The sequence below is a fragment of the Haliaeetus albicilla genome, chromosome 1 (assembly GCF_947461875.1).
Source record: "Haliaeetus albicilla chromosome 1, bHalAlb1.1, whole genome shotgun sequence".
Classification (NCBI taxonomy): Eukaryota; Metazoa; Chordata; class Aves; order Accipitriformes; family Accipitridae; genus Haliaeetus; species Haliaeetus albicilla.
Window position 1 is genome coordinate 8,239,957 of NC_091483.1, and position 18,916 is coordinate 8,258,872.

Genomic DNA, 18,916 nt, shown 5'->3' on the forward strand with positions numbered 1-18,916 from the left:
GCTACACTAGGCTAATTGCTGGATTTCAGAGAGTAAATGCTGCTCTGTGATAAAATGGGAGTTCTGCTCTGTGCAGAGTGAGCACAAGACTTGTGCTCTTGATAGGTCTCCAGTCCGGTTTTGAAAATTTTAGCAAAGAGTAGCAATACACCCAATCCCAAGAGTCTGGAAAAAGTCAGGCCATCTGCCCCTTCTCATCCTCTAATAGAAATAAACATGTATTTGGCTCCTCTGTTTTGGTTTCTCTGAGGTTCCACCTAAATTCTTGTTCTCCAGCATTTCTCTGCAAATACGATGGCCACAAATGTATTCTTTTTTACTACTATTATTGTAAATCAACGCTAATTTTCTTCTATAATCCTTTGCTTCCCAGAGGTCGTGTTGCAAAAAAGACATTCCAGCTTGGGGAAGACAGCCTTTGCCTCACGCTGTGTTTGTTCCCAGTCCCCATGACCAAGAGGAGCTGTGCTGTCATGAAGCAGCCCTGCAGATGAAATAGAGGTGGCTTTCCTTGCTTGCCTTCTGTCGTTTGGCTTTTTGAGAGGTTGAGGGGTCTTTGATGGTATGAGGGGGAAGTTCTTTGTCATTCCATGCCCTGTTCCTCTGTGCAAGAACAGAGAAGGAATATCTGTGGTTCAGGTTTTATTGCTGCTTTGCACCATATATACACAACCATTCATGGGCTACACAGGCTTTTGCGAGGCTTTTACGAGTACACATTGTTACGTGGGTAGTACTAATATGCGGCTTTGGACCCAGGAGTACAAACCCTTGTGGGTCATTCCAATGGCAGTATTCTAGTGAATCAATTACTTATAATTCTGTCCATTAAGACAACTGAAATGGTACCTTATTACTCTAAAAGCAGGAGGAATAACTTATAATTTTTCTTTGGACACATATCTTGGATTTTCTCTCTTTTTCTGACAATGTGTTGTAAAGCAACAGCTTTCAATCTCTTCAGTAATGAACTCTGGAATAGTTTTTGTTCATAACTGATGAACAAGAAGTTGCAAACAGCCTCAAGGCAAAACTGTTTGTCTTATGTAGTCTGATCACAGTTGCACTAATGAAATTTTGTAGCATTGTGGCTGTGGCAAACACAGTGAATTTGCCATACAAATACTGTAGCTTACAGGAAATGGAAAAGGTACACGGATTTTTATCAAATTGAAGCTGAGGTGGAAAAGGATTGGCTGGAAGGAGAAATGAAGGCAGTGCCTTGTGTTTTCACAAGGTACTTGCCAGCTAAAACAGACAGTGATAAATAATCGAGAGAGGCACAGAAGACAAACATAAGTCATCTAAGAAAAGGGAAAAATAATGCAATGCATAAACATTACAAAATGATAAATAAAAGTAATTTGCTTCTACACGCTAATCTGATAAGGGCATGGCCTCCCTATTTTATTTAATATATCAGAGGAAAATCTGCAAAGAAGTAAAGCAAGAGTCTCCACTAGCCCTGTCCCACACACTGGGTTTTTAAACACGAGGCTCATATACTGTTGAAATCCCAGTTAACAACACCCATATACAAATATGCAGTATAAAGTCTTATAGCGTAACCAGGACAATCTCATGCCACTGGATATGGAAAATCTACTTTCTGTTTTTGCAGTAACAATTCAAGGTAATTATGAAGTGAATGCAGTTATTTTTGTTGGCCACATGGAGGAAGTCTAGTAACCACTGGAGCCAGCCAACACTGCTTCACCTTTGTGCACAGCCATCTGGGTTTGTTGTCTTGATTTTTGTGCGTGTGAAATCTCATCACAGAATCCTCTGAGGCTTTAGAAGCTGAAACAAAGATAAGGACCCTTCAGAGACATGAAGAACAGAAGCTTGTTGTCATGGAAAAAGAAAGTTTAATGTGGTAAGTGCTAAAAAAATTGTTCTTCCCTTGTCCTGAGCTTTATACTCAGTAATGGGTCAACTACAGAAATTTCCTGGAGACCTTGGAAAATGATAGCATCTCTGGTCTGCTGGAAAGTTAGAAAATCCTGCTTGCAAAATGCAGCCACTGAGGTATGGCAAAAATAGCAGTACCTCATTCTGTAAGTGTCTTAGAAATAAAGAAGAGACAAATGCATGGATTATCCTGTGGCTCAGTGGATCAGAAAAAGCTATTGACCAAGACAAACAAATTGTTCTTGCCTAAAAAAAATGTAAGAAGTTCAACTGTGAACATTCCCAACTCAGTGAAGTGCTATTAGCAGCTATTTTTAAGAATTAAGAGGGGCATGTAAGGTAGTAGGAGAATGGGAAGTGGTCACAGGTGACCTCTGCCTTAATGAAAAGTGATGGTTTTGGAGGAAGCAATAGCAGGCAAAGCAGTCCAATTGCCAGCCAGGCATTTTGGTTGCAAAAGACCATTTCCTGTGGAAACCAGATTAAAACCAAAATGCTATTCGACAGGGACACACTGCACAGCAGTATGCAGCGAGGCAGGAAAAAACCAGGGGAACCACTGACCATGTGGTAGTACTACAGACAAGGATCTGGGGTTTGTACCAAGCTATCAGCTCAACAGGAGGCAACAGCAACATGACGTACAAAAGTGGCAGGCACCCTAACAGCACGTAAGCAGGACAGCAGATTACAGAATACATGAAACGCTTCCACGCTGTGCAGTACTCGGGGCTCATTTCGTTTGTTGTATTTAGTTCTAGTCGATTTAATTCAACGCAGATTTGGATCAAGCGCCGGAAGAAGGGCAACAAAGCTGGTGAAGGGTCTGGAGCACAAGTTTTATGAGGAGCAGCTGAGGGAACTGGGGTTGCTCAGCCTGGAGAAAAGGAGGCTGAGGGGAGAGGCCTTATTGCTCTCTACAACTACCTGAAGGGGGCTGTAGCAAGGTGGGTACTGCTCTCTTCTATCAAGTAACTAGTGATAGGAGAAGAGAGAATGGCCTCAAGTTGCACCAGGGGAGGTTTAGATTGGATATTAGAAAAAAATTCTGTATTGAAAGGGTTGTCAGGCATTGGAACAGGCTGCCCAGGGAAGTGGTTGACTCACCATCCCTGGAGGTGTTCAAAAAACACATAGACAAGGCACTTGAGGACATGGTTGAGTGGGCAGGGTGGTGTTGGGTTGACGGTTGGAGTCGATGACCTTAAAGATCTTATCCAACCTAAACGATTCTATAAGTCTATAGGAAGTCACAGGACAGACCAGAGGGCTCCGAAGTATGACCTACAGGGAAATATTGTAAGATAAGGGGTCATTTAATCTAAAAAGGTAAAATGTGGCAATACATTCTCCCATTTTGCTGTAAATTTCAGTAACAGTTTAGCATAGCATCATACATTTCAGTAGGTTAGACACGAATGATGTACGTCTGCAGTTGCAGGGCTTATCTTTGCTTCCTTTTCCAGAGAAAGAGCAAGGCTTCAACAACAGCCAAACACCAAGTTCCAGACTGAAGCTCAAGTACGTGACAGGCAGAAGCGCAGAAGCTGTCGCTAACAAACTGGAGCACCTGGGTTTGCCAAGATAAATGCCACAGGCAAGACAGCCTTTTTCCTAAGTCAAGATTCCATCAGAGTATCATTAACTTCATGGAAATTGTTTTAAGGTATGTTTTAACTTCATTTTGTACTTCATGTCAGCTTCCCATATAAGCAGAAGTGTTCAGTCTGTGTAATACAAGACTTTAACTTTAAAGTACAAACTCCGAGGATATTTATGAATTAAGGTAGCAGAACTTTAAGTATTTTATTTACTTTTTCATGCATCAGCATTTTGATGATATTTGATATGAAATACCTCAGAGTGTCTTACCTCAAAATAAGCCCTGAATATCCAATGGAAGCTGTAGGCTTTCAGCTAGGAAAAAGGAGCTGTGAAAGAAAAGCTACACTAAAAATAGCAAGTTGCAATATAAAATTTTTTTCTTCTTGACGTTTACTTCTATGAAGAAAAACAAGTATACAATGAGAAGCAAATATCTCATTTTTAAATGAGCAATCCCAGGGAGACATACCAATCTTAAAGTTGCACGCCGAGCTCTTATGAATGGACTGAAACTGTTTATCCTCCCCTAACTGTCATTTATCTGGGTAGCCTGAGCTGGGACCAAGGAAAATATTTTGTCAAAGGTTTTTGTTTTTTTTAAAAGATCTTAAACTTTTCCTATCCTGTCTAATTATGAAAAGCAGTGCTAGCAGCAGGATTGCTATAATAAACAAAACAAGACTAGTTGCAGATTACTCATCCACTTGAGGTGGGAATATAAAACCTTTCACCAAAAAGCCAAATCTCAAATGTAAATCAGAAGATGCTAATGGAAGGTAAGGCATTTCACAGCAAGTCTGTTACATTTCTCTAGAATATATAATTTTTCCCACCCTGCCTTCATTCTTCTGACATTCACATAATATGACACAGTTTTCCTGTCAAACATGGGGTTTATTACCACACTAAATGAGGAAGAGTAAAGCAGAAAATTTACCATAGCAAAACCTTACTATAGCTAAGCATTTTCTGTCATTTGCTATTAGCTGACCTTAAGATGGTAATGTGTGCATTTTATCCTTTCAAGCACATAGATGTCTTCTACCAGTTTGCCCAAAAACATTCAAAAGCTGAAGTACCTCATGTGGCTGATAGCTGAATATGGTGTGGAAGTTTGTCAGTTACTTGTTTTGCCTTTTTATCCATTATGAAGCTGTATGACATACTGCACAAGAAGAACAGGGATTGATAGCATGAACAGATACAGTGACAGTGTTTTTAACATGAGCTGAGTGAGTACTTGGTTATACAGTAAGATGAAAGTTACCTAACACTTTGGTAGCAAAGCAACATAGAGACAATGTTTTCTGCATGCGTGTTATATTATGATAGCTGTAACATAGCATACGTGAATTCTTGGAGAATTAGAGCTTAGGCTGCTTACCTATTGCTTGTCATTTTACCCCTATGTTTTTGCTTAATGTTTAGTCAAGCTCTAAGCTTCTGAATTTAAAGTTTTCCTATTCTATGTGTCACAGGCTGTTTTAAATTTTAACTAAAATCTCAGCCAACTGTTCCCTGAAATGAGATTAAAGTAAGATTTCCACACACAGGCACACTTATCCAGCCATTTTATTAAGCTGCCTAGCAAGTCATAAGATTTTAGCTCCCTTATACTTGGAAATAGCTTTTTGTCATCTTCAGAAGAATTCCCCCAAGACCACTCACAGCCCAAGTCTTAAAGTTTTGCATCTATTAGTGGCCTTTTTGCAACTGGAATCTAAGGAGTCTTTTTAGCCTTAGTTCTCTTGGCCAGCAGCAGGCTGAGAAACAAGGATGGTACTAACCCTAATGCCAGCAGCACAGGGGAAAATAATCATAAGGCTCTTGGTTGAGTAGAGTGCAAGGAAATTACACAAATGCATTCAGTAGAGGGCTTGGCCTGGTCATGATAACAGAGACTTACACCCAAGCCTTAAATTAATAGCTGCCAAGTCAGAAGCCTAGGACGTATGAGAGAAAATCTGTTAGAAATTGCACAGAACCTAATTCAGAGCAATCGCTATTCTTACTGAGGCTAAGTGAAGGTATTAGAACACACTTCCTGTGTTTCTGTTACGCCCCCTGATACGGCTCTTGTTCTCTTGATGTATTATTATACTGAAAACACGAGGACTCCGAGAAATCTCCTTTTGTAAGTTAGTGCAATTTACCTGCTGCTTAGGACACGTTCAAAGATATTAATACTTAAGGTACCTTCCCTTTAGAGTGTTCATCCCCACCTCACTGCATAATCTAGGACTATCCAGAAGTGTACTGGGCTTGCTACGCTAAACAAGCCAGAATCGTGCAGAAAGCCAAGCGCACTCATTCCACCTCACCTTTGCTATTCAGACATGCATTGAGCAGAGAGATGATGAGTTTCTCATTAAATTATGTGGGTCTTTGTGGCGGAGCACTAAACCTTCGAAGAAAGCACTGTAGAAGAAAGCTAATACAGCAAGAGCAGCATTCTCCCTGTTCACCAGTAACACGCATAGCTACCGAGTGCAGCAAGCATTACCAGTGCTTTGAAAGTAGGCTAGCAAACCTGTCAGATCTCTCTTCTCCTTCACTAATGCTGGCTGATCAAACATGTCCACTAGTCCTGTGAGCCACACACTGAACATGACATGCTTAACACCCTCTGCTACCTCCTTAGACCTTGCTTGTATTAGTCCATTTTAATGTATTACTTGAATTCAGAAGGGAAAATAAGTCCCTACTTGAGAAGATTTCAGTAGAGTTAAACTATTTCAATTAAGTTCTCCTGGGATCCAATCTCTAAGTAGCGGCTTCCCATCTGTCATGGGTAAGTGGCCAGGGACCCCCACTAAAAATCATGTGAACTGGTCTGAGCTTTTTTCACTGGAGAGATACTCCAGTAAGCACTTAGCAGTAAGTGTTGTGGATTAAGCTATAAGAACAGTTAAATGGTCAGTGCCGGGCTTTTTGCAGCACTAAATTCCCCACTAATGGGAGACCAGCCTCCTAAATTGCCACCTTCCAGCACAGCAGCTGATTTTTACCATCACTAGTCCTTTAATATTAGCTGGATGGTAGGCAGAAAGCTGAATCATCTGATCTTCTGTGCAAGTTAAGGCTCTGCGCATGAGTCACTCCTCGTCAGAGCACTCAGGTAGACATGACAGCCGTGTCATTTGGAGTATTGAAAGTAAGCAGAGTAATTGGGGAAGTAGGTAGAAGGAAGAAGCAAGTATAATCATAGTTTAGGTATAAGCTGAGAGGTGGGACAGCCATGAGATAGTCCCAGTGGAAAATAAAATTGGCAAACAAAATAAGCAATTTAGGAGCCCATTGGTCAGGCTGCAAGCTAATTCACTAAGTAGAGAGAAGCAGGAACTGTCATGGTATAGTTTATGCCTCCCCCACAGATTGGGGGGGGGCACAGAGGATGCTGTAATCACTGCAGAGTGAATGACCAGAACTCAGCCCAAGGTTCACTGACACAGAGTTATTAGTCCGTACACAAACATGGCATGGACGTGTTCTGTTTTAGTCCACTGCAGAGCCACAGGCTGCCAAGACATATGGCAAACCAATCTGCTCTGTATTGTGTCCTCTGCAGTGAGCCTCGGAGGAAGCAGTTAAGTGCTTCCTCACACACCATGTACTTGTCCCTCTAAAAAGTTCCATTCTGTGACATGGAATGATGCTGTTGGGAAGGCAGGGTCCCAAGTAAATAATTAAGCAGGTTAGCCCAATTTCCCACCCCTCCTTTCCCCGCTTTCAACTGCTCCAGGCAGCTGAACACCCAGCATTGCCTCACAGGCAAACCCCAGAAAGAACTGGGAACAGTGCGAGTGGTTTAGCTCCCAAAACAGAACAATTTGCTCAGACTGTCAGAGTGCTCCTTGGATCAAACACAGACACAGCTGAAAAATTACTTCTATTTTGACAATAACACTTAAAAAATTCTGTCCATTTATAAGCCTTAATTCATGTTTTGTATCCAAATTAAAGTTGTATTTTATGGTAACTACAGAAGCCTACCGGGAGACGGGTACTGCTGTGTAGGCAACAAAGGATGGCAAAATTCATGCCAGCAGAATAGGAACTGAAAATGCAAATGCAGGTAGTGATTACTGCAGCCAAGCCTCCAGGTACAGTCCAGCATTAAAAATTGTGATCTGATTGGCCATCAAATAGTTACTCTCACTAAGGCAAACTCAGTACAAAACCAGTATTAAAAAAAACCAACAAACAACCAAAACCCAAACACCTCTATACAAGCATAAATTAAGAGCATTAAAGAATCAGTGTGCTTGTGACAGCTTCCTGAAGTGCTACCTCAGCCCAGACATCAGAACACTGATGTTTCAATCCTAACAGGACAGCATTTTTTTCATGAAACCAAGGGCTGGGACAATAGATTTTGGCAGTGTTTATGACAACCTCCTGCATGGCTTTTTAAACTTTATAAAAAACAGAACTTGAAAGGTAAATGGATTTTTTATTTATTGATTTATTTTACCCAGAAAATTGGTTTCTATCTGGACGTATTGAAGTGAAGAATTTTTCTTGCCCTTCCCAGCCTCCTTTCTCCTACCTAAGAACATGTGAGCTGCCAACAGCCGGAACCAAAACAATACCAATGCAAATAGCACATCACAAAGGTTCTTTGCATTAGATTATATGTATGCTTATTGTGAAAAATGAGCAAGAGCCATATAATTATTTGATTTCTATCTATATTAGCATGGAAGTGTTATTGCCCAATATGAAATAAGCATGAAAGCAAACAGAGCCCATGATCTGGAGTATATTTGTTTCTTCTCCTTAGCTGGAAGACCCACCTCAATACAATAGTCATGCTGAGAATCTCTGTTTGGTCTACATACAAGAATTTTATTTATAAATCAAGGGGGAAGGGCAGTATATATCACAGCCAGGTGAAGCTACCCAATAAGCATCCATTTTTGACAAAAGTGATAGTAACAGGTCCAGAGTTATGAGACCAACACCCTCCTTCGAGATATTTGCTGTGATGACACACAAGTCAGGGTGTGTGTGAAATACCATTTAAAAAAAAGAATAAGCTGTTCCCCCTACATAAGAAAAACTCAGCCTACTCCAGGTAGAAGTAAGTCTTGGAACAACAGCTACAAGCCCTGCTTGTTCTCAGCCAGGGCTTGAGCTAATGCTGCTTTTAGGGTGACTTTCTGTCACATGCAATTAATACCTGAAGTGTCATAATACTGACATGGTTTTGGAGGCTGTAGCTCAAAAATACATCCTTTAACTCCCCAGCCCCCTACTGCTTGGTATATACTAGTTCAAACCCAGCCAGCTGCATGCTTAACATGAAACTAATTGTAGAGTTTACATAGTTTGCAGTTTGTATCAGGGATCACTAAGAGCTTATTAAGATTAAATAGCATTTTACCTCCTCACAGAAGTTCCCAGGTAGTGGAATACCTGATTAGGCTTCACTAAAAATTAAACAGAACAGTCTGCCTTGACAAAGGGCAAAATAGGTGGATTATCTATGCAGCAAGTCAGTGCCAAATCCTTAACGCTTAGCTGCAACCAAAGGTGAGATTTGTCCAGAGGCACTACCTTTAATCTTAAATAACTGTATAAACTAAACACAAAAACCCCCTCTCTATCAGCTTATAGCAAGGGTTTAACCTGCATAGTAGCACCTCTCTATAAAGAGCTAATAGTCTGTAGAAGGACAGTAGATTAAAGTGGACTGAACTCTTCCTATACCTTCCTACTTGCTAACTGTTCACTTTTATGGACTTGGCACACCAGCATCTACATCTACACAATTACTTTAAATACTCACTTACAGATTAATCCACTGATTCTTTCTGTGAGTTGCTCTATTCATCTGAATCCATTTAGTACTCTTGAATTCCCATTTACTGCCTCGGTGACTTAATTTCATTATGCTCTGAGCAATTAACACCACTCAAATTTTAAGCCTCAACTGTACAACATTGATAAATACCTCTAACAGAGGTCAGAAATTTTACATACTCCTATCATGCCAAGAGGTTACCTATTAGTAACCTGTGGGGTTCAAGCTGTCGAGTTTGAGGTCGTTCTCTGTCCAAACATAGCCTATTCCCCACAGAGTCATCCATGTCCCCTTTCCTGTGTTTTTCCAGGTACATGGCATCCTGTCAGGGATCAAGGGGAGTGCGACATGCACCACTAGTGACACGGTATCCTGTCCTGCTTTGTCATCTCCTCTTCTCTGAGGATCCATCTTATCACTGATTAGCATTAATATTATTGCACCAGGTTACCACCACCCTAAGACCTCAATGAAAATAGCTACTGGAAACTACCATTGCATGCACCTATTGCAAGTTAACTGTGCGTATGTATTTCAGCTCTAAAAAGGGTTTATTCTGTTTTGCCCCTGCACTCTAAGGTTTCCATCACAACAAACCCAAGTTCACATGTTGAACCATGCTCTCTCTCCACTCCCCTAAAGCCAATTCTGTTCAACAAGTGATAGCTGAAACTCAAGTGTGTCATGATTGTTCCCGATAGCATTTGCTTCAGTATTCAAAGCAGCTTATGCTTAAGTGTAGTTTATTTGATGGGCCATTAAGCTATCTTCACCTCTGAGTTTGATTATGTACCTTAAATAACATAACCTGTACCAGCCATATCATAACACTGCTACCAGCAAGTTGCTATAACAACCTAGGTTTATCCACTGGAAGGCAGCAGCAGCAAAACAAGCACCCTCTAACCATATTGACTAGGGTCACCTGACTAGTAGCATTTTAATGAAACAGTCTCAGGATTGTAGGCTTCAATTCTAGGGACAGTTGAAGACAAACAGGACAGTAACTCTTTCCTTGCAAAGAGAGAGTTAATGATCTCCTTCAAGAGAGACAGTTGCTTCTCTGTCAATGCAGGACTCTTGAAACATTTAATTTACCATGCCAGAAAGCTGGAAATAGTCAACAGGCTCAAGATAAGTAACCCTGCCACAAGCAGAGGTCAAGGCAAAATTTTCAGACACCTTATCCTTAAATTTTAAGGCCATGTGGGAAATAATTTTAGCCTATAAAGTCACCTGTCATTATACAATTAAATAACCACCTCTCCTGGTTTAAGGGCATTAATGCATCAAATACTGGCATCAGCTACTACCAGACTACCAACTGTTATATTTCCATATAAACAATGGAATTCTCACCCAGTACACACAGAGTCCTGCCTTCAGTTTGCAGGAGTTCAGGGTGTTCAGCAGGTCAGTGGGTCAAGGCACAGATGTCCTGTTGGCCATGACCCGGTTAGACTCAGCCTACATCCAGTTTACCCTTGAGGTACCTCAGTCCCATGAGCAGCGACAGCCAGTGTAGACAATCCCATTCTATTTCTTCAGTGGCAATGGCTGTACCATACAGACATCCTCATCTAATGAAGAACTGCAAGTTCAGGGTCAGTTTTCACATGCACTGTGATTCACATAAAAACTACCCATTGATATAGCTTGATGAGGTCAGATCACAGGTCACAAGATCAGTAGAGCAACACCACAGAAACAGTTGACCCAGGTCAATTAACTTCGAGCTTTGTACCAGCCTTCTCCCCATCTTCTCGTTCCTCCTTTATGGAACTCTGCAAGCTCATACAGCAGCAACAGCCACATCACCCCAGGCAGTTTGCTACCCACTTCTCTCCACAGCCCTCTTAAAAAGCCTGTGAGTACCTTCGCCTTTAGCACTGCTGTATGTCGCTATATCATCAGCCTCAGTGCATTCAGCAAAAGTGTAAGTCCAGATGCAGACACCACGAATGAGGGTGACAGAAGCCCATCACATGAGGATCTGCAGGATGTACACTTCAGTCTGAGGCCTACATAGTTAGGTTGCTTACCAAATTACATGGTACATAGATTCAACTTTTAACCTTCAGGAGTCTTGGATTTCTGTGGAAGCAAATAAGTTTTACTGAGATGCTCATTAAAAAAAAAGAGAGATAAACATCAACACACCACAGAATTTAGGATGTGCAATAGGCATAAGGTAAACTAAGCCAAGATTTGGGAGGTGTCATAGCCATAAGGGAAAAGAATCAGATTGCTGCTCTGCCTCAAGCAGCAAGGACTGCAAGTAGGTTTACCTGGCTAAGATTATCCTTTTGAGAAAAGCAGCAGCACAGGTCTGTTCCTTTGGTTTGAGATGCCATCTTACAGCTACCTAATTGCAAGCCTCAAGAACTGGTTCTCCCTTGCAGGGAGTTGCCTCCAATTAGTTAGCCTCTCTACAGCAAAATATTCAAAACTGATCCCATGGCATGTCATACTCGGCAGCCCCTGAGTATGGTTCAGATTTCAAGAACAAGGCACTAGTCTTCTGTAGATAGAGTTACATAACAAAAAGTACCTCAAGCTCCAGACACTTTTCCCCTAGTGGAGGTAGTCTGCTATTGATATATAAAAAAAAGCCTGTAAAACTTAAGTCACTGAGGAAAAAAATGACAGTCAGCCCTTGGTGAGCTATTCCGATTGAAATGAGTAGTTCACTGGACTAAAAGGGGTTGTCCTTGACCTAAAACATCCCAAATGTAACTTTAGAGTTTTCATGTTGATTCCCTTCAAAATAACATTTAAATTCAGGTTGATTTCTCCACTGTACATCTGTGCACATTTGGTGTTTTATCTGAACACAGTTACACTGCTAGCAGTAACAGAAATACAGTGTGGACTATTAGAGGTAGGGTCAACACAAAACTTGCTCTAAAATACCATACTAGGCTTCCCACACCTGCATTCACAGCAAAATTAACATAACGCTGATTCCTGGCATATAAGTTTCCGAGACTCAGCAGGGCAACTGTGTTAACTAGCAGCATTTGACAACTAACCCTTACAACACTATTTCAGCCCTTTTAAATTGACAGCCTTTTGTAGAGTCAATCAGGAAAAAGCAAAGCAAGTCATCCAAATGGCTTTAGTCACCCCTCTTCCAGAGCAGTGCTCGTAGTGGCAAGAGGCTTATCTTTATAAAAACCTGGAGCTCTGTGCAGGCATGAAGCAGCCAGCCCATTTAGATTGGTGCTTGCAGCAGCAGCAACACAGATGCTTTCCCCCATTGCACACAGTGGTTCTTGCTGGCCACACAGCTGCCTTGTCCTTGCTGGGGGGGGGGGGGGGGGGGGGGGGGGGGGGGGGAAGTATTGCCGTGTGTGTATCCCAGGTTTAGAACCCCATTTGGGCCAGAGGCATCTACCCCCCTATCCCCCCCCAGGACATGAACTGGTGAGTACTGCAGCCTTGCACTCTCTGGGACCAACTTAAGCAGCTTGCCAAGGGAGGGTGGGGGGGGCTTGCTTACCAGAAGGCAGATGCCTGGCATCACCAGGAGCCCCATGCAGGCACTGTTACCAGCCCAAATAAATTGGGGCACACCCCCCCACACACCTCAGAGCAGCAGGGTCAGCATCCCACCTCGCAGACACAAAAACCTGTTGCTAACAAAGCACCTGCAGTTCTACCTCGGCTCCCAGCTACGGCCGAGAGGGAGGAACAGCCCAACCCCAGTTCAAAGTAGCCCCCCCACCCCATTCACACAGGATACCCCCACTTACAGGTGCCAGAGCTCCGCAGCAGCCGCTGGTTCAGTGCGCTGAGGAGGAAGGCTGCAGCCCCAGGCGCAGCAGAGAGGGAAGAGACCCTGCGGCTCCTGCCTGATGCAGGGAGGAGGGAGAGGAGGAGGAGGAAGGAGGGACTGGAGAGGACAGCCCAAAGCCAAGCTGCCAAGCCCTGGGGCTAGAGGGTTGTCACCTTCAGCCACCGCTGCCCTGGGGTGGAGGGGGATGCCTGGTTTGTACATAAGGGCTGGGTTTCTTGCATGTGTTTCATTGTAGAGCCTCCCCCTTCTGCTCTTTTTGAGGCATCTCTTTGCCTTCAGAAGCTTGTTATCAGGGCCAGGGACTAACGGCAACCTCTGTGGATGCCAGCCCTCAGGCACTCACCCCCAGCCATTATAGCTGGTGGGGGGGAACAGCAGTCCAGGGCCACCCCCAATGCACCCAGTGTTCCCCAGCACAGCATGCGCCTCTCACAGGCTCATCCTGCATGCTGAGCTACAGCCTCTCTAGAGAGGGCAAGGGTAGCTTTTAAATCCGCAGCACGAACCAGGGGAAAAAACCCAGTCTATATGGCCCAGGTTAAACTCTTTGACCCTTGCATTTGAGATGACAGGTTTTGCCTTATCTCCTTCTGCCTCCCCAAAATCCAAGTCCCACCCAGATCCTACAGCCAAAGTTGGTAATAGTCATCCCACTGTGGTAACTAGGAGCTTTCTCCCTCCTCATATAGCTAAAAGCTGGAAGAAGGGAATCTCAGGAAGGCCAATGACTGCCCCATGCCCAATTTACATCTCCACATCCAGAGCACGAAAAGAAGCTCCTGGGCTTTGACTTACATTGGAAAAAGCACACCTGCTCTCAAGGGGTTCCCCACAGTACCACTCCATGGGTATAGGTTACCAAAACAACCCCTTGATCTGACCTAGGCTTAAACAGGTAATAGAAACCTTGCTAATGATCAGAAGAACAAGAAGTTCTGCCACAATGCTATAATCAGACAGGGTATTTCTACGCGTAAGCGGTAAACAAAAGTTAACAGGCATGCTTTAAAAAGAACATGCTACTACCTTATTGTATCAGCCAGTAGAAATAAAAGAAACATTCATTAATTGACATACTGCCACTAATTCTGGTAATGCAGACATATTACAATAAAACTGGAAGACAAACAAACTTAATTCTAATGACAGCAGGAAACAAAAGCCTCCCCTCCACATGCACAGTCCCACAGTATTTAAGCAGGCATCAAAGGTGTTCCAATAACACTATCCAAATAAAAGCAGAAAATAAAGAGAGCAATAAAATAGCAAAACCAACAAAGAAAAAAAGTGAGGATTTACAACATAGCTACCACTGAAGTGAAAAATGAACCCTGTGATCTGAGCTTAAATGCAGATCTGGGTCCAATGGGGAAGGGTGTGTGGGTGGTGGAGGAGGCTCCAGGTGAGGCTGTCAAGGTGATGGGGACCTGGTGGGGCACCCCAAATGCCTCTACCAGCAGCTGAAACCAAGCAGCTCTGACTTCTCCACTGTCATCTCCGGTGCTGGCTTCCCAGCAAAGCTGGCAGCATCCTGTGGAGTGAAGGGTGAGGCAGAAACATCATCTCTAATTTAGGATGTATCCGAGTGTCTTCTCTGCAGCAAGGCACAGTGAGGGTGAGCAGTGAGAAGCATGTGTGCAGTATATGTGCTGTTAACAGAGTTACCCTCTGTGATCCATATCATTAGATCTGACTATGTGGTGAGTTCAGTCCTTGTTTTTCTCATGGTAATTCCCAGGCTGACAGGAAAACAATTGATGGGCACAGAGTACGAACTGAATGTTTACTACTTGATTTGCCTACTGTCCTTCAAATCAATCAACAACAGTTGAAATTAGAAAGACCCATTTAAAATAATAAACGTGGGGAGAGACAGGCAAGGGAGAAATGCTTTCAGCTTTTCCAGATCCCAGACCCATCCCAAGCACATTAAGTGCAAGTAGCAGGCTGTCACAATTTGCAGCCAGCAGCACGGATGGCTGTAGCAGAAGCGAGGAGGTCTCTGTGGATTCTGTACAGGGATGAGAGCATCAATCTCACACTTGGATTAGGTATGTGTGTTTTGTTATACGCCCAAGAATACATCATGAGGCTTGTAACAGTCCCATCTGGCCTGACGATGAAAAAAAATAAACTGAAATTGGAAACACCTCATTCAAAAGAAACCTTTTCTGCCAGGAAAAAACTGAAATGTCCCTCTTCATCTGGAAGTGCTGGTTTTGTGTGTCTGTGTACACTAAGATGTGCTGCTGCCTCAGGTATGGGAATCTGCAACCAGCAGAGCAGGATTCGGATTTGTGTCCCAGGTGAGCTACTCACGGATGTGGTGGTGTGAATGTTTGCTTTCTTTGCCTCAGAATGGCTCACAAAGTGTTGATGCATCGTGGGGCTATCTTGCGGTCTAATTTCTTCTAATTTGAAAGTCTTTCAGCTGTTAAAGGGGAAGTTGCTGTACAGGAGATGAACTGTGCTTGCACTTGAGGTTATAGACTGGGTTTTGTTCTTGTAGGGCCTGAAACAGACTGTGACATTGCTGTTGCGTGGGATGCCACTGTAGACGCTTGTGATAGCTCAGAGGATAATGATCCCCTCTCTTCAGTATACCGGAGCAATCGTTCCCGAAATATATCCAGTTCAGGGTGAGTGCTTTTGGTTTTACCTTCAAATAGCGTGTGTGTGTGCGAGTTGCAGCTTGCCTCCTTTCTGTCTGCCACCGCGCCTGTTAGAGGGGGTTACCTGTTCTCTCAAGCACAGCGTCACAGGCGTGTGTGACACTGTTACGTACTGCGTGAGGACTGGCTGAGAGGGTAGGGTGGCCTTGGCAGGTAAAATAATAAAAACAGTATCAACCTTCATACTGAGTGTAAAGCCACGATTTATGTCACAGCAATGACTTCTGTCTGTTAAGTCTGGGAGCTCATCAGTAAGAAATACCAGGGAAGAAAGAAGCTCTGGTTTTATTAACTCAAGGAAAGCAAGAGGGAGTTAGTAACTTAGTGGGATATTAGGACAACATGACATAAGTATTTCTGACGGAGGTGGTGGTTTTGAAAGTTCCCCAGAGTATTAGAAAGCCTTCGCCTGGAATTGTCTGCATTAGTCAAAGGCCCCACATTCAGGAAAGGTTAATTTAAAACAAGTTCACGGAGATGCTGCTGAAGGACTGGAAGAGGATGCCCTTTGTAGGAGAGTAACTGCCAAGAGCTCCCCACTGTGTAGCCTGTATAGCACATGCTGAGGTAGGATCTCATTTTTTGTTGTTCTTGAATCTCAGAAGTAACTACCAGGAAAGAAAACCAACATGTTTAGCTACAGGAAAGTCTTGAAAGGGTACCTATTGGGTATAAGCTGGCAATGAGCAAATTTAGGTAGGAAGTTAGAAAGCTTTTTCTTAGGAAAAACATAACCAAACAGTACCCCCAAATATTTTTAATATGGGATTTTTTCAGCCTGAAAGAAATGCTCCCTTGAGACTTCTCAACTCTCAGTAAAGCCGGTGAGATTCCTGGGCAGCCATCCTGACATGGTGGTATTCGCTGGGTGTGAGCAAATATGCTCTGACCTGTGCAGGCAAGAAAAGAGCGAACACTGGAAAAGGTTTCCTGAAGGGCATTTTCAAAAACTAAAACAGCCAGCTTTTACACTACATGCTTTCTTTCCTCCTGGTATGGCATAACTGCCCTTTTTCTCCATCTTTTATTAGATGAGAATTTAAAAGGAAACTGGTTTTGGCTACAGTAATTTTCTATAGCCAGTGACAACAGCTGTAACTGGAGATTTATTTCAAGTCAGACAGGTTGCTCAGAGCTGGGAGAAAAATGGGCCTGGGCTGATTTTGTTGGTGTCTGGGGAGTACGAACTTTCTTAGGGGGGGGAAGAAGTGAGGGAAGCATTACTTCTAGAAACTGAGTTCAGAAGAAGATATGTGTGCATTTAGGATGTAAGATGTAGTGCGACTGCTGGATAGCAGAGGAGTTTGATCTGAGACACTTGAGACCTTCAGCATTTGACTTCATTACTGAAATGTGACGTTACTGAAATGTGACAGCCTTGAAACTTGCATTTCAGCTACAGGGAGACTACATCAGAGGTGCAGGTAAGCCCTGGATGCTTCCAAGCACATTACTAAACATAGCATCTTAAAAAAACAGCTGGGCTTCAGCTGTCTGAACAGACAAGGGAGGACTGCTGTTGCTGGAAATCTGGCTGGAATGGGTTTTAGGCATGCATTGATTCCTGCCTTAATTTCTCACTATGAAAGATGTTTTACTGACTTACTGCGGCTTAGGAGGGAATGACCACATACAAAGCTGAAGCTTGCTGCAATTGCAAACCTGTCTTTTGGGTTCATTTTTATGCTTAACCTCACTTGTGGCAGACTGACACCAATCTGTAGATTCTTTTATCGGCTCTCTCTCATTTGCAGGATGGATGCATCCATTTCCGAGAAATACAGATCTTGTTCTCCCTTAGTCAGTACAAAACTGACTTCTCTGTGCTTCTTTCTGCTGCTACGCTGTTGCTTGAGGGTGAGGGTTACTCAGTTTTCATCAAAACTAATAGCACTTGGGCTTCCAGATCCTCCAGGCAGTCCTGAAATGATTTTCTCACAGTACCTCACTCCTGGTACAGCACTTGTTTTCTCTGCAGGTTCTTGCTGGCTCCTCCACTGCCCCTGTAATAGACGCAGGCAATAATAATAGCCAACTGCCCTGGGATGTTGTTATTAATGGTGTGTGGGGTTGGACTCGTGCATCTTCAGTCCTGCTACCTGGTAAAGTCTGCTTTGTCCTGACATCTTCCTCTCTTTGGAGAGAAGTGGAAGCTCGAGTCTCCTCTGCTCTCCGCTCCCGAGTGTTTCCAAGCGTCACGTTTTGTCATCTCCCTCCAGCTTGCTGCCGGGTGTCACTCCTTCTGCGAGTAAAGTGTGTTGAAAATGGGTACCCAGAAACAATCTATCTGTTGGGTCTCTTTGCAACAGCCTCGGAGGGCCACTCCAGCAGGTACTGCTTCACCAAAAGCCGTCAGCTTCGGAACACCCACCCGCACCCTGCTTTTGTGTTCCTTAACAAGAAATTGGGCTCTGTTGCAAAAAAGATTTGGGGGTGCCAGGGCTGGACAGCGGTCCAGCTGTTGCAAATATTCTGGTAAAGAAATAAAAATTTAATCACATAAAAGAGTTTGGTTTGATTAAGAAGTAGAAAATTGTGAAGCATAGGTATGGGAGTGTTAAGTTTGAAATGTAGTCATAGGAACTTAGGAACTTTAGAAAATGTACTATGTGTAACCATAAGAATTCAAGTATTGTCTAAAATCAGTTAACCACAGAAACTTTGACAAAGATTTGTTGATTTGTAGTGTTTTGTTTTAGGAAACTAAGGAAACCGTTATGGACACCAGTTTGCTGCTTGGAAACCCTTTACCCTTCCCACCTCGATCTAATTATTGAGGATTCTAATCAGTAGAGTTAAGTGAGATTAACCAATGATTGTTTTAACATAAGAATATTAATAAGATGGTGTGCCTGAAGGACCACTTATTAGAAAGGTTATATTTAAGAACAGACATATATTTAAGAATAGACATGCATTTTTATGTAAACTAATATAGATGATGGTGAGAATCGGAGAATCGTGCTGTGCAGAATCGCCTAAGAGAGGCCAAGAAGCGGACAAGTGAGGAAGACTATGGAAGACCACCAGAGACCTTCACTGCGCCTCCGTGAAAAGACATTTACATATGCTAATGATTTATTGGAAAGTTAATGATTATGTATAACATTTTCCAGAAATTTA

General features: G+C 42.9%; 1 long non-coding RNA gene across 2 annotated transcripts; it reads left to right on the top strand.

Moving 5' to 3' along the window:
* The first annotated feature begins 222 nt into the window (after window positions 1-222).
* LOC138684481 (uncharacterized) lies at window positions 223-18,800 on the top strand. Of its 2 annotated transcripts, none has more exons than XR_011323773.1 (7): window positions 223-501; window positions 1,780-1,876; window positions 2,667-2,858; window positions 3,378-3,577; window positions 9,633-9,689; window positions 15,631-15,760; window positions 17,059-18,800. It is a non-coding gene; the product is annotated as an uncharacterized lncRNA (long non-coding RNA). The 2 variants fall into 2 exon arrangements; XR_011323774.1 differs by having other exon boundaries at window positions 2,692-2,858.
* The last annotated feature ends 116 nt before the right edge of the window (window positions 18,801-18,916 follow it).